A 14999-nucleotide genomic window follows, 5' to 3' on the forward strand; every position below is an offset into this window, starting at 1 on the left:
TTACTCTGCCTATGTGGTCTCGGTGCCTACAGCAGCCTGAGAGCTTCACCTCTCAGTTGAGCTGGGAGACAGCGGGTGTGGATGGCCACCAGAGAACTTCCCAGCACCACCGAGGGCAGCAGGCATGTTCCTGTGTCACTGTAAACCAGTGTAGCCCTCACTGAAATCATGGGGCAAGCTCTGGAGCAAACAGGTGTGTCTTCAATAACCTCGACAGCATCTGGGCACCAACCCCTTGGCTGCTCTGTGGCCCTCCCTGCCAAAGCTGCAGGGCAGAGGTGGTGATGGACACCCACGGTCACCTACCTCGCCTGTCCCCACAGAAGGCCAAAGCATGTTTCCCTGAGTCATCAGCCACAAGAAGCAGATTTCACAATCTCAGTCAGTGAAAGGGCATGGTATAGCTAGTTATTCCTAGGACAGTCCACTTTTTCCCCGCAGCGCAATCTTTATGTCTAGTAGCATGATTTTGGCTACAGACCTCCATCCCAGGGGCTGGTGCAAGATGTTGTGCAATCTGGGATTCAAGAGGTGGTTGCAGACAGGCTGAGCAAAGGCAGAAGCCGTGGCTCTCGGCTTGCTGGGCACCAGCTGCCTCTGTCACCCAAACAGACACAGTGTGCCAAGAGGAAAAAGCGTTTCTCTCCTTCCCGGCCTCATTCCCAAAAGTGACAATCATCTCAGGACGTCCCCAGGCCCGCAACCCCTGGGTGTCCATGGGTCAGCAAGCACACTCCTCCAGCAAAGCTGCCTTGACCTCAGTACATGCCATGGAGAACGTGAACTCCCGAGACGTGCTTGGGGCGGGCGAAAGTCCCAAATGCTGAAGGTAAATCTCTGTCCTGACAATAAACCGCAGTTCATCCACCTCTCCAGCAGCCTGTCTTGCTTTTCCAACCTCACAGTACGGCCTGCTGTTTCCCACATCCATCAAATTTAACTGCTTGAAATTCAGCCACAGCTGACAGGAGGAGATGCTGTGCACATGGATCCCAGGCTTCCAGTTAATAGCATAAATTGTTGCCACCTCTCCCTCTTGCTGAGCAATCGCAGTCAGAAAGCTATGAAAGGGCTATAACTCTCAGCAGGTGTACCCTTTGCAGAGTCTGGTGTCTGGGTTGTCCTGGTCTCCTCCTAGCAATGGCAAAATAGTAGTAGATGGCTTAGTTCAATGCCATATGGGTTCCCCACTGCTTGCTTAGCTCCCTGCCACCCATTTGCAGTCCACCTTGGTAGCACGGAGTTCATTCCTGTTTTGCTACAGAAGCAACCAAAAAGGACCCTTGGAAGTCCAGAACTGGGGTCAGGGTCTTTTCTTCTTTTGGATTTATTGTTGTTGCTGTTGTGGCTTTGCTTGTTTTGTTTTTTCTGAGCCAAATATTCACTAAGAGATGTTCTCGGTATCCTTCATGGCAGCATGTGATTTTTGTAAGTAAGTAAGTCACCTTTAAAGTTAAGTCTTTAGAGCTGGATGTCTACTCTCCACCCGCCTGCAAACCTACAGCCAGGCTCACCAGATGGCCTGTAAAACAGGCTGAAAAAAAAAATGCAAAAGCTTTGTTTGTTATTAGCCATGCTATTATGGGAGTCTAACAGCCTGGGTCAGGAACCGTTTGCCACTTCAGAGAGCAAACACAACATTATTGCAACAGGCAGTAACTGCAGCAGCACCAAGCATGATGCTGTCCATTCCCTGCACGACTGCCGGCGAACAGGGAAGCTGCAACCTGAAGCGCTGATGCAGACAAAATCCTGGCAAATGGCAGGGTGCAGGGAAGCATCTCATCTTTTCCCCAGCCTGATCTGCTGCTGGGCTGAAGCCAGTAGGAGAGGATTGCCATTTCACAGAAGGGAAACTGAGGAAAGAAGAGGTGGGTCTGCCTCTCCCCCTCAACGTATGCACACGACTTTATCTTAGGGCGTACTCACCAAGCACCCAGCGTGCTTTGCCCAGCCAAGGTGACAGTGCACGGTGGGTGCAGAGCAGCTGGGACCACCCGGGGTCTCTCCTGGGTAAGAGTGGCCCTGCACATTTGATGTTTAAAATCAACTTCTTCCTGACAGTCCCAGTTACCTGGAGTCTCCTAGAGGCTTTGCTTTTAGCAGCTTTTGGAAAAGACCCTGTTGATTTGTGGCCTGTGAGACACAGCCGTCAGCCCGAAGACCTTACAACATTCAGGACTATAAACAGTTCTTTCTTGTGCCACATAGACTGATTGATTAAGTGCGAGCACTAAGATATATAGCTACTCCTCTGCAGCAACATTTTGGACCCATGCTTTGGCTTAATCTCTTTGGAGAATGCACAGAATCATTAAAAACCCAAACACAAACCCCATGGCCAGTGCAAAGAGTTCAGTATCTTTGATGTAGGACAGGCTCAAGGAAATTCTTTCCCTGATGAGACCTTCCTCTGCCCAGGCACAGACAGTATGTAAAGGAACATCATCAAAGGAGGTACATGCACTAGGATTAAACTCAAGATAGAGTCCCGATCCTGTAAGTTGCCTCACATAGGCAGGCTGCTGTCCCTGTCCAGAGTCCATTGCAAGATCAGGACCTCCTTGCACAGCAGGATGAACCAGTCTGGGGAGAAGACCCAGATCAGTTGCCACCATTCATGTCACTGTTTGAGGACCCGGAGGGAGTACGTCCTCCCTGTTCCAGCAAATCGCTCTCAATGCCAACAGCCCACATCCCGCACACCCCATGCACCTTCTTAACTCCAAATGACGCTGTTTATTTTTCTAGCAAACATCCACAGCCCTCACACTTCCTTCGCCCAGGGCTTTGCACTGCAGCTGAATTTAGATCAGCTGCCTGCCATGATCAATGAGTCAAACTAACCACTGCTGTCCCCCTGGACTTCCCCGCTGTCAGCCTGCTCGCTGCAAGGGAGCCTCTTTGGGCCAGATGCTAATGTTTTTATTCACGGCCATTTCCTCTCCCCACAGCTTGCTGCAGGCATAGTGTAATACCCGCTTCTGCTTCTGCACCTCCAATAGCATCTGACTTGCTTACAGCCCAAATGAAACCTTGGGGTCTGCTCGTGCAGGAGAGTCCTCCAGAAAGCTAAGAAAAGCCCCGCACAGGCTTATGCAAGCCAGCCACCTTTCTCCTGGAAGGTAACTTGCAAAGATAACAGGATCTGCCCCTCTTAGTGAAACAACACATGTACCCAGCGCTGAACCTGCCTGTATTTAACTTCCCAGAGCTGTGTCAGCATGCCCTCTGTCGTCAAAAGCCGCATATTTGTCATCTGCAGGCGCAGAACCATTTAGTTGCTAATGGTAGCAATTTCAGCTTCCCTGATGCTGATGTTCACCCAGCCACGTGCAGCCGGAGGCTTGCTCCTTTGTGACTGCCCCGACGGAGCAGCACCCACATGCACTAAAACACACCCAGGAGTTTCCCAGCTAAATTTAATTAGTGCAGAGCAATGACCCAGAATTGGTTGCTGAGCTGAAAGTTGGCAGAGTGAGAGACCCATCCTTGTCTACACAGACTACTGTGTTTGCAGCAGTGTCTCCACGCTCAGCCCTAGTCTGAATATCTCATGTCCATCCTCTTTCACACCCCTCTGGGGTGTTGTCTGCATGCATCATAGCATGCAGGAATATCTAAATGAATGGCTTTGTGTCACCCGGACCTCACCAGCATGACTTCCAAATGCAATGTGAAAGCTGGAGGTGCTTGAGATGTGAGTCAGGAGGCTGGTCTCCTTTTCATGCCCTCTCCAGGAAGAGAAAGGCAGGCACCTGTCAAGAACAAGCCACAGGAAAAGCATGACTCTGGAGGCAGCCCCCCCACCCCTAGTGACAGCAGGATGCTCAAGGCAAGGCTTTACAAATAAACACTTGTGGTGGGTTGACCCTGTACTCCAGGTGCCCACCAAGCTGCTCTATCACTCTCCTCCTCAGCTGGACAGGGGAGAGAAAATATTGCGAGAGGCTCCTGGGTCGAGATAAGGACAGGGAGAGATCATTCACTAATTACCGTCATGGGCAAAACAGACTCAACTCGGGAAAATTAATTTAATTTAGTACCAATCAAATCAGAATTGAGTAATGAGAAATAAAACCAAATATTAAAAATACCTTCCTCCCACCCCTCCCTTCTTTCCAGGCTTAACTTCACTCCTGATTTCTCTCCCTCTCCCCACCAAGTGGCCCCAGGGGGGCGAGGAATGGGGGTTGTGGTCAGTTCATCACATGTTGTGTCTGCTGCTCCTTTTTCCTCGGGGGGGGGACTCCTCACACTCTTCCCCTGCTCCAGCATGGGGTCCCTCCCAGGCAGGCAGTCCTCCATGAACTTCTCCAACATGGGTCCTTCCCATGGGCTGCAGTTCTTCATGAACTGCTCCAGCGTGGGTCCCTTCCACAGGGTGCAGACTTTCAGGAACAGGCTGCTCCAGCGTGGGTCCCCCCACGGGGTCACAAGTCCTGCCAGCAAACCTGCTCTGGCGTGGGCTCCTCTGTCCATGCCAGAGCAGGTGGATGCCCCAAAGGAGGCTGTGACCCCATGGGAAGCCCACACTGGAGCAGGCTCCTGGCAGGACCTGTGGCCCCGTGTTATCCCAGAGGCGCTACCACCGTCGCTGGTGGGCTCGGCCTTGCCCAGCAGCGGATCCATCTTGGAGCCGGCTGGCATTGGCTCCGTCAGACACGGGGGAAGTTTCTAGCAGCTTCTCACAGAAGCCACCCCTGTAGCCCCCCCGCTACCAAAACCTTGCCACGCAAACCCATTACAGCACTGGAACAGGTCTAGTTCCATTTAGCATTTTAGCATCAGTCACATCACTGGGGTTGTGGTCTTCTTCTGTTCCAGGAATTAAGTGGTTTTTTAGACCCACCATCCTAATGAGATGGAGTTGTCCAAGAACAATCATTATAGCCAGTTTCTCAGCCAGTGGAAACAGCAGCACTTCTCTGTGTGCCCCATTTTACCCTTGCTAAAGGGCTCATTTATGGCTCAAGTGAGTTGGAAGAGACTTCATATTCTCCTCCCCTTGAATAAGTACTCCTCTTGAAAAGCGGGGTTAAGTGTTTATGAGCAGCATAGGACTTAAGCTATTTCTCACATTCTACTACACTTTATGGCTCCCCGGACACAGCCAGAGGCAGCAATAAAAGCAAGGACCTTACAGGAAGCGTTCCTGCCAGCAGCAGAGACCATACATAGAATATTTTGCACGGCCAGACACACACACTCACCCAGAGTCCAACTGGTAAATTGCTATTGCTGTCCCCATGCTTTGGAATGGGACAAGTGACAGTCCCGGACAACCCAGCACATGGGGCTGCAGGATCCTGGGTGTCCCTCTGCAGAAACCACTGCCAGGGAACAGACAGGTGTGGGGGGGATGCGATTTCCAAATAAACACCTCTCTGACGTTCAGTGACCCCCATACGTACTGAACCACTGACATTTTAAAAGGCACTATATAACTAGTGAGTAAAAATAACTTCTTTTAGGTCTATTACCATGAAAAACAGGAAGGAACTTTATTGACTGGTAATTAAAATCTTAGCCCTTTTGGTAGCATATGGCAACTGAGAAACAGGCATTTTTGTTAAGGGTATAGAAGCCAAACTGCACTAGCAATAACTGTGTTTTATCTTCCTGGGAATGCACAATAAAAGATTCAGATCTTATAGCTGAACTTTGTAAAAGGCACCAGTAATCAAAAGTCAGCACGAAATCTAATCAAACATTCATTTTAAAGCTGCTAATATTTAAAGATCTGGTTTTGTGTCTGTCATTTTTATTCTAGGATGTTTTACTTGTCTCATTTTAATGATCTGATGGTGAAATGGCGATGAAAATGGAGATGAAAATTACCCAGTTTCTCCTGAAGTTTGCTCAGTGCGACTATCACAAAGATGTTCTGTGCTGCATGTGCATGTGGGTCGGAGCGAGTTTGAGGGGTTTACTGTTCTCAGTGTGGATAAATCAAAAGATGAGAAAGAAAACTGCAAAAGGGATGGAAAAATACTAGAGTTCCTGGTGCCTTGCTCAGTCTGAATCAGGAAGCTCTACCCCAGTAAGAGCCCGCTCCAAAGGCCATCAGCCACTACGCAAAGGCTCGCGCAGCGCTGGAAGCGAAGGGGAAGGGCGCACATGGGGTTGGCTGAAATAGCCGCTACGCTTGGCCTTTCAGGATCTGAGTCTCATTCCAGCTGTGCATTTCAACGCATCGTTCAGCTGACCATACGTCCTAAACCTTCAGAGAGAAGGGTTTTATCCTGCTCTCCATCCCCTACAGCCCCTCATGGCCTTACTGGGGAATGAATTCTGCCACATTCAGCGAAAAAGAGAGTTCTCTGCAGCCGTCTAATTTAAACCTTCCCAAATGCATTTTTACTTTTATTAAGCAAGCCTTTCCTAAGACACTGCCAGAAGAGTCCAGATCTTGCATTCGTAAAGCTAAGATATTGCTACCAATAAAAATAAATAGATGGCAATTACTAAGAAATTACATTTAGACCAAAAATGACTGAATTTATTACCCTCTGAATGTGTGCAGCATAAAATGCAGCAATACAGAAGTTTAACGAGAAGAGGTGGGCAAAGAAACTTTCTTTTTAATGATGTAGCCAGGAACAAGCCAAGCTCAAATGATAACTGAAATCTGAAGCCATAAGCACCTCTGAGTACAGAGCTCGTGTACAGATAACAGAGCAGTTCAGCAAGCGGTACAATGCAAATAGATCGAAGACAACTACTCATTAAATGAGGACACCAGGCTGGGAAAGATCCTGTTGGAGAGCTGCCTTCTATTAAATTTTATGCTCTACAGCCAAAAAGGCTTTATCCAAAATCTACCGATGCTCTTCTCAATGACGTACCCAGGCTTTGGCTACGAAGCCTTGTCACAGGTCAAAGCTCTTTGCTTTGCCTGTTGAGTGTAATTCATGTGGGATGTCCTTGAAAGGTGGACAAGGTTATCAAGCCCAAAAATACTTCCAAGGGTATATAGGCCCTTCCATTTCAGGAGGCAAAAATCAACTGTCCTGGTGTAAAAGCACTCTTGCACATTTATCACTGCATTTCTGCCTGTGGGCACTGTACTGTAACCAGTAATGTGAACCAAGCAGTGGTATGCTCCCACGCAGTACAGCCCAGACCATTTCCAGATTAATAACGCCAACTTCTGACACTGCGTGGGTTCTTTTAATACAACATTGCTAAAATACTGTAGACATAATAAAATAAAATAAAAAAAAGTGAGCATCTAAAAGCTGCAAAATTTTAAATGACAGTTCCCACAAGTTATTTCTGAATTTGTATTCTCTGAAAACCTCATCTGACTACTGTGGAAATATGAGGTAAATATTTCTTTAAAATGAGAATGGTTTCCTGGTTAGCAGAGGCAGTGCAATAGCTTACATTACATTCTGAAAGAGCTTCCAATATGAAGATGTCCTTGAAAAATGAAGAACTGTCCAAAACCAGAGGTTGCACAGATTATCTTACATCTGCCCCTTTGACTGACTTTGTACCCACCTACCCTATTCAATGGCCACATTAAGACATTAGCTGTATAATAGTGACTTTCAATGAATCTAGCAAATTCTGGGTCAGGCCTCCAGCTGGGAATGGGAGATACTGTTCAGCAGGTTCAAGAAAAGTTTTCATTTTGTCCAGAACAAAAATTATTTTCCTGAAATATGGAATTCAAGTGAGGAACTGGACAAGCCATTAGTCACACTGCTCTGATAACTCTGCTGACAGCCTCCTCTGCCCCTGCTCCCACCCAGCTCACCCAGGGATGTGGCCCGGGGGGAGCCTGGTGTGCAGGTCTGTGGCTGATTTGTTAAATGCCCGCTGTTCAGCTTCCTCACCTTCTTCATCCTGTTGGTCCTTTGTCTTCCAGATATACCCAACCCAAGATGGGCTCTGTCCTAGGAGTTCTGCTGAAGAGATGCAGCACGTACGCACAGACTGACTGCTTGGTCCCCTGGTATCTAATGCCATTGCATGAATTCCCAAAATTCTCCTGCCATGGTGCCTGCATGTTGTTAAAGACATGTTCCCTTAATTTAAAGACTCACGGTGATGGAGAACCCAGTCCCTTGGCAATCAGTCTCAATGGCTGATTACTCTCACTCTTAAAGATCTGTATTGTATTTCCAGGTTGATTTTTGCTGACTTCAACTTCCAGACACTGGGTATTACACCTTTTCCTATTAAGAAGCCCTCTAAAACTTCCTCTCCCTGGGCAGTCATTTCATCAGACTTCTTTTTGACATAGTAAATAGGCTTGCAGTGTTATTTAGGCACCACAACACAGCGGGGTCCCAGTCCTGGCCCTGCTCCTCCTGCTCCTGTAGTTCTCGTTTAGCTCGAGGAAAATATCTAGCTCCCATTTGGCAAGGACTAGTGCAAAAAAGGCCATGTGGAATACAAATTAACCACAAAAATGTGCTTTGTAGTCAGCCTGCTATTTTTCTAAAAGCACCTATTCTTACATGATTACTGAGAGTTGTATAGGAATCATCTGTAAGGGAACATCTCCCACTGCTGCAATGGGAACACGTTGGGATGGCCTCAAAGTCCCCTACTGGCCTTCTCAAGGAGATCCTGGGGTTTTGTGGGGGGTTTTTTATTTGGGTTGGGTTGTTTTTTTAAGAAGGAGAAAGGCTTACATGCATTGTGAACACAGGTCTGGTTAGCTGATACAAAAAGCAGGTGAGAACTATGGTTTCCACGAAGCAGCCTGTATTGCCGTGTGGGTGCAGCTGAAGGTGATGCAACGGTGCTTGGGTAGTCCAGTATTTTCCCTCCAGTCCCCAGGGTAGAACTGTACATCCTGCCCTCCCGCAGGCAGGATGTGAAGCGTGCATTTGTGGGGAGCATTCATGCTCCTCTGACCACAATGCCACCATGGTCCTGTGCTGGGGGCCTTTCCTCTGATGTCTTGTACACAGCCAGAGCCTTGAAGAAAGGCTTTCTTCAGGGACTGTGGAGCTCTGGAACTAGAAAGTTATGACAACTTCTTCATGTACCTAATGAAAAGTCTATATTTGCCTTAGGCTACCTACACACCAGCTTAACCTGCTTTCCCCAAAAGTACCTCAAGCCACCTTCCTACCATGACATCTCTACAAACCCATATATCTCTAGCTCTTCCTGGACTGGACAGTTCAAGACCCTGTTCCCAGTACTCCCATCATACTGTGCTGAAGTTGGTTTTGAGGCCAGGGTCTGCAGCACCATGATCAGGATGTTCTTACAGACAAGGACCAGCACACACAGCAAGTAAAAAATGCTTTATAGGAACACCATGCCCCATTGATTCAACCTGCAATGGTACTGCAGGCTCCAGATTTCCTTCCTTATGGGGTTATCTACACCAACTCTGTCCACATTCAACCTCTCTGACTTTCCAAAGACTGTGAGAATGACCTGTTGACCACACCCTGCAGGGTCAGGAGGATGGAGAACATTATTAGAGACTTGCTTGCATGGGTTTTCATGGTGTACCCACAGTCTGTGTCAGGGAGCAGCAAGAGTGGGGCTGTTCCCTGAGGGAAGGGGAGCTGAGACCCCAGGGTGACAGCAAGACAGGGCAGTGTCCTCACCAACCAGGGTGCAGTCCCACAGTGCCTGAACACAGACAGTAGAGCAGGTCCAGTGACATTACCCAAGGTAATGCCTCAGTCTAGTGGTCCCCAGACAGGTCTGTGATGAAGAGGCAGACTGACGGTCAAGCTGGGAAGACACATCAGCAAAGCAACACAAAGATCAGCAAGGTACAGGGCCAGGCACAAGCACACCTACAGCACAGCTCAGGCAAGGACCAGAGTCAAGGACCTGACTTTATGCAGGTCCACACCCAAGGAGAGGAGATGCCAGCGAGGCTTCTCACTGTTCTTTCTCATATGGCTTTCTCACATCTTACTTGTTTTCCCAGTCTGACCCCAGGGTACAGCAGCACCAGATCACATCTGGCCTCAAGCATGGCAGCCAGACCCCTCGGAGGGGCAGAGGATAAGCCTGCAGATACCCCAAGCCACGGTGAAGCCAAACAGCCAAATCCTGCTGAGACAGGCACCACGCAGCTCCACTGCTCCCCTGTCCATAGATGAGCTTGTGCACCAAACCTTTCAGGCCCTTACTGCATGATTGCCAGACATACAGACTTACCGTATGCAACATTTCTGTACCGCTTTCCTCACTGCTCTCCAGCGATCCAAGGCATTTTTAGGAGAGCTGGCCTCCTCCCAAGAACAGCAAGTTCAGGAGACCTCCAGATATGCTTCAGTTCTTCCTCCAGCAGTGACATCTTCTCTGCCCTGTGATCCAACCTCTGATTTATTCCCTAGATCAGCACGCTCCCCCATTCCTACTCGCAGCTTCGTGCAGATTTTCTCAAGGTTATTTTGCAGCTGGGCTTCATGCAATCTGACCCTCTGTATGCAAAACTCCATGCATGCAAAACCATCCCTGCTTCCCCTGCTCCGCTGCAGTGGAACAGCTCGCACCCCTGATCCCTGAAGGATCAGAGCTCTTGGAAAAAGGAGGAGCTGGGGAGAGCCCCTGGCTCTGACTTTCTTAGGGAAAAAAGAGCAGGCAGGAGACACAGGCATGGAAAACATTCATCCTGTTTGTTCAGAGCACTGGTGCAAGCATTGCTTTCAGACACAGTTGGTCCTGTTTTGGTTTCCCAGCTGAGTGTGGAGAATTGCCTTTCCTCCTGCTTTTTTTCCAGTAGTCAGCCCACACGGGCAGCGCTTGCTGCTTGTCAGGGCACGGCTCCCTGTCTCCAGGGTCAGGCTGGCCCTAGTGCCCACCAGGTTCCCCCTTTCCAGGGAAAGCCCACACCCGCCAGGTTTGTAATTCCTCCTAGCTGGAGCCAGCATTTTCCCAGTCTCTGTATTTCTGTAGGTCCCTTTTTTTGCTTGCTTGGCCCTTGCTGGTGACAGCAACCTGCAGCTCTGCCCTCCCTGACTCATTGTCAGTCTTCCCAACCCAAGTGGTGATGGCTGGCTTCACCCCTTCTAGATAAGCTGAGTCAGAGATAGGGTTTCCTGCCATCCCCCAGCACATGTGTACCCCAGCCCAAAAGATATCCCTGACACACTGCCACATAGGCATTTATATACTGCCTGGATATTGCTGGGGAGAAGGTTTTCAAGCCTAATCTGGTGCAGGGCAATCAGCAGTTGTTGCTGATGTGTTCTCACTGTCTGCAACTGCTAATAACAGAGCTCAGGCCTCTGGACGGGGTTTTGTGTGCGACAGGACTGACACACAAGGCATCCCAGTAGTCTGACAGCTGGCTGCTCGATTACCTAAAGCTCCTCATTAATAGCTGCACTTTCTGCAGAACAAAATGAAACAAATCCAAAACAAAGCAAAAAGATTTCCTGTTCACACATGCACGCTAGGGCCCTTCATGAACTCACTTTCAGTACTCAGCTGCTTCTCTCATGAACAGGAGGTTCACATTTGGCTCAACACCGACTGCTTTCGTGAACGATGCAGTTCCCATTCCACCCCTGGGAGTCCAGAGGGAGGGAAATTAACTCCTTGGCTTCTGCCTGAATCCCAAAAGGGTCTAGTCATCTGTGCCAAGCTCTACCTGCTCTGAGGTCGAAGCTCTACCTGCTCTGAGGTCGACACATGTCATCTTTTATCAGACCCCTGTCCACAGCACAGCACGGGGCACACAGGGTCCTGGACCCTCAGACCCGTTCAGAGCAGGAGTGCAGCTTACAGACTCTCGAGTTCAGCTCCGCTCCACCTTTTACTCCTTACCCTGCTGTTTTACAAAGAAAAATATATTCACACAAGGGACAAAAAAAAAAAATGTTCACAGCTCTTCAGTGACACAACTGCTTCCCGGAGTTTTCATGCAAATGTCTTGGTTCCTTGGCTTTCTGAATGATGTCTTCCTACGAGTAAGCAGCCCTTGACAAGAGAGCGTGCATTCAGGTTAATTGATGAGGCCTCTCATTAGGCAAAGCCATACACATCCTGCAGGATGAGGGTACCTATGCAAAATACATTTCCACAGGCCAAAACTACTCTTGCTGAAGCCTCCTTAATGCTTGTAATCCTACACTGTAAATCTCCAAGTCTTACCCCGCTCTGTCCAAAACATATTGCTGGACAAATTGGTAGCTGCACCTTGCTGTCCTGCCAGTGGCAGATCCCTTATCATCTCTGCTGTCCCTCACCTTCACAGGGTATTAATGATGGACAATTCCTTTCCACTCTCAGTAACTTCAGCTCAGGGGGCTTTCACCTAAGTGTCTGCTGATTGCATCATGAGACAACACTCATTCGGTGCCTCAAACCTGGCTGATGCTTCCCTCACCACTCATCTTCAGTGCCAGCGGCCAGACTCACAGCCATGACATCACCCGGACCCGGAGTTCCCTTTGGGCAGTGTAAGTCCCACTTGCTGTCCACCCATCCCCTCTGTTAGCCAAGTGCTGCTGGCACCAGTGTGGTGAGAAAGAGATGGAGACCGAAACCCCGGCATAATGTCAAGAGAAACTGCTGACTGGTGGAAGCGTCCCATGGCTGTTGTCCCCATCTCCTCTGGCTTCTTAGCGCACCAGGATGGAGGTGCTGGGCTGCCCAGCAGCAGGGAGGAGAAGAGCAACCTCCACCGAGCGTCCAGGGGATTTTTCTCACACCTCAATGTTCACTTGAAATTCTCCAGCTCTTTTCTTCTCGCACAGAAGCTCTGCAGGGTCTCAGTCTCATTTTGCCTCATTACGTTACTCATCCTGGTGATGGGTCTTCTCAGGCAGCTTGTGACAAAGTAATCGTAAAGGTTTTGACAGAGAAAGCCGCTCACTGATATCTGCTGAAACTCTCTAAGCCTGACATCCCACTGTCTCAGAAAGGTCAGCAGTCTGAAGAGAGAGAAGGAAATGGGAAGACCCGATCACCACAGCTGCTTAGGAGGTTGGAGAGGGTGAGCTTCAAGGAGGTCTGTTCCCCTCCTGCAGATTTCTCCCATTGCCAGAGATGGCTTCTCACTTTTTAGCACCTTTTCACCATTTTTTAGCACCTTTCACCCTCAGACACAGTCTGAAGGACCATACACCCCCACCACCGATGCACAGGTTCCCACCGCATTGGTCTTGTACAGAGGAGACGTCCTTGAGCCAGAGCAGGGGCTCTGGTTGTGGCCCAGGGAGGAGGCAGTGGAGCTCGGCTGCACCCAGGGCACAGACTGCAAAATGAGGTACCACCAGGTGCACTGGGAAATTGAGACAGCCCCAGAGGGAGATCAGAGTTAATGCACAGCTTTACCCCTTCCCACATGGGGTGAAGCTGTGCATTAACTTTGATCTCCCTCTGGGGCTGTCTCAGTTTTCCCCACTAGCCTGCACACAGCATGTCTTACCACAGCTCCCTTGAAGCACTGCGGCAGCCTTGTTTAAGGGCAGCGCAATCCAGAGCACTCTGGTTTCCTCTGATTTTATACTTCTGGTGGAAAACCAGAAAAAAAAACATCTAAGGTACCTGAAAGAGTTCATTTCACAGGAATATATTTTGGCATTACAAAACACATTTTCCACAGAAAATTCCAAACCAGTGTCTCCAGTGTGGCTAAATTCATTCTGCCAGTCTACAACAGTGAGCAGCACTTGCTCTTTCCAAGAAAAGTGCAGAAATCCCACAGGACCCAGAGATGGGGTAACCAAGCAGCATGTTGTTCCCTGACCACCACTGCTCAGCTCACACAGTGCCCTGAAGCATGGAGGCTAGTTTCATTTCTAGATTCTTTTATAAAACTTAAGCACAGTTATTCCATCTTTGTTAACTACCTGGTTTGCTTCATAGGCACTAACGAAGCAGGTGCTGTTAATAACTGTCATCCCAGGTGGAGCTGGTTTTGAGAACTGCCTTTTATCTGCAGACAAGGGCCTTGAAGCTTTAGCTTAGTGCCAGTGATCAAAAACTTCCTCAAACTCTTCTCCTTCTCCTTCTCCTACTTCCATAGGCAGTGGATGGTAGAGGCTGTATCAGCAGCCCCACAATGCTCTTTCCCAGGGAAAGATGTTAATGTTGATTCACACACACCCCCCAGACTTTCCAAACACCACAAGTACAGAACCAACAGTTTTGCTGTGTGAGCTACACCTTTTTATCTTTTCTTTTTTTTTTTTTTTCTCAAGGCAGATTTCTCTCCACAACAGCTCTTTTGTGTTGTAAGGACAATCTTTTCTCTATTAAGCTCATTATCTGCTGTTAAAGGGAAAAAAGCTGAATGCAGGAAAATGCATGCACTACCTTTCAGGGGGAGTGGAAGGGCAGGGGATGTAAATTGCTGTGCAAGGCTCTTGTTGCATTCGTGGTAGATAATTAAGCCCTGATTGATTCTTCACTTTTGTTGCTATATAACTGGCTTAACCACATTCTTCAGTGATGGATTTCAGTAGATGGCACTTGTGTGGCTTTTTGGCTTCTGCTCAAACTGCAGGGAGATGCAGAGCAGCTGAGAAGAGAGGGGGATTTCATCTGCTGCCCAGAGGCTGGGCACCCACATGTACCCCTCATAGAAGAGGGGCAGTGCAAAGCTATCCCTCTGCCTAGGGTATTGATGTATGGACACTGCTCTGTTTGGCTTAAAGTAGATTCAGGACACAACTATTTTCTGTTTTCTGTGGGAGAACACCTCTGGCACCATCCTCCTAGCCCGGGGAGCATTTTGCAAGTGTTGGTGTTGCCACCTGCATATGAAATCATAGCTCAGCCCCCTCCTCAAATCAGCTTATGGTTGCTCCTCACGGATCGGAAGCACCAGGTAAGAGCTGGCAGTGGTGGTAAAAGGGAATATAGCACAGCAGAGTCAGGCTGGGGCTGTCAGATCCAAGTCTCAGCAGTGCTGAGTACCTGGGTATGTGCCAGACTGAGAAGCTCCATGGAGTTGTGGATAAGATTTTTAAACACAGGTAGAGAGCACAGATTTGTCTTTCTTCGTACTGGGAGACCTGCAGCACACGCTGCATTGCAGACACAGGCTTACATAG

The sequence above is a fragment of the Grus americana genome, chromosome 3 (genome assembly GCF_028858705.1).
Source record: "Grus americana isolate bGruAme1 chromosome 3, bGruAme1.mat, whole genome shotgun sequence".
Lineage (NCBI taxonomy): Eukaryota > Metazoa > Chordata > Aves > Gruiformes > Gruidae > Grus > Grus americana.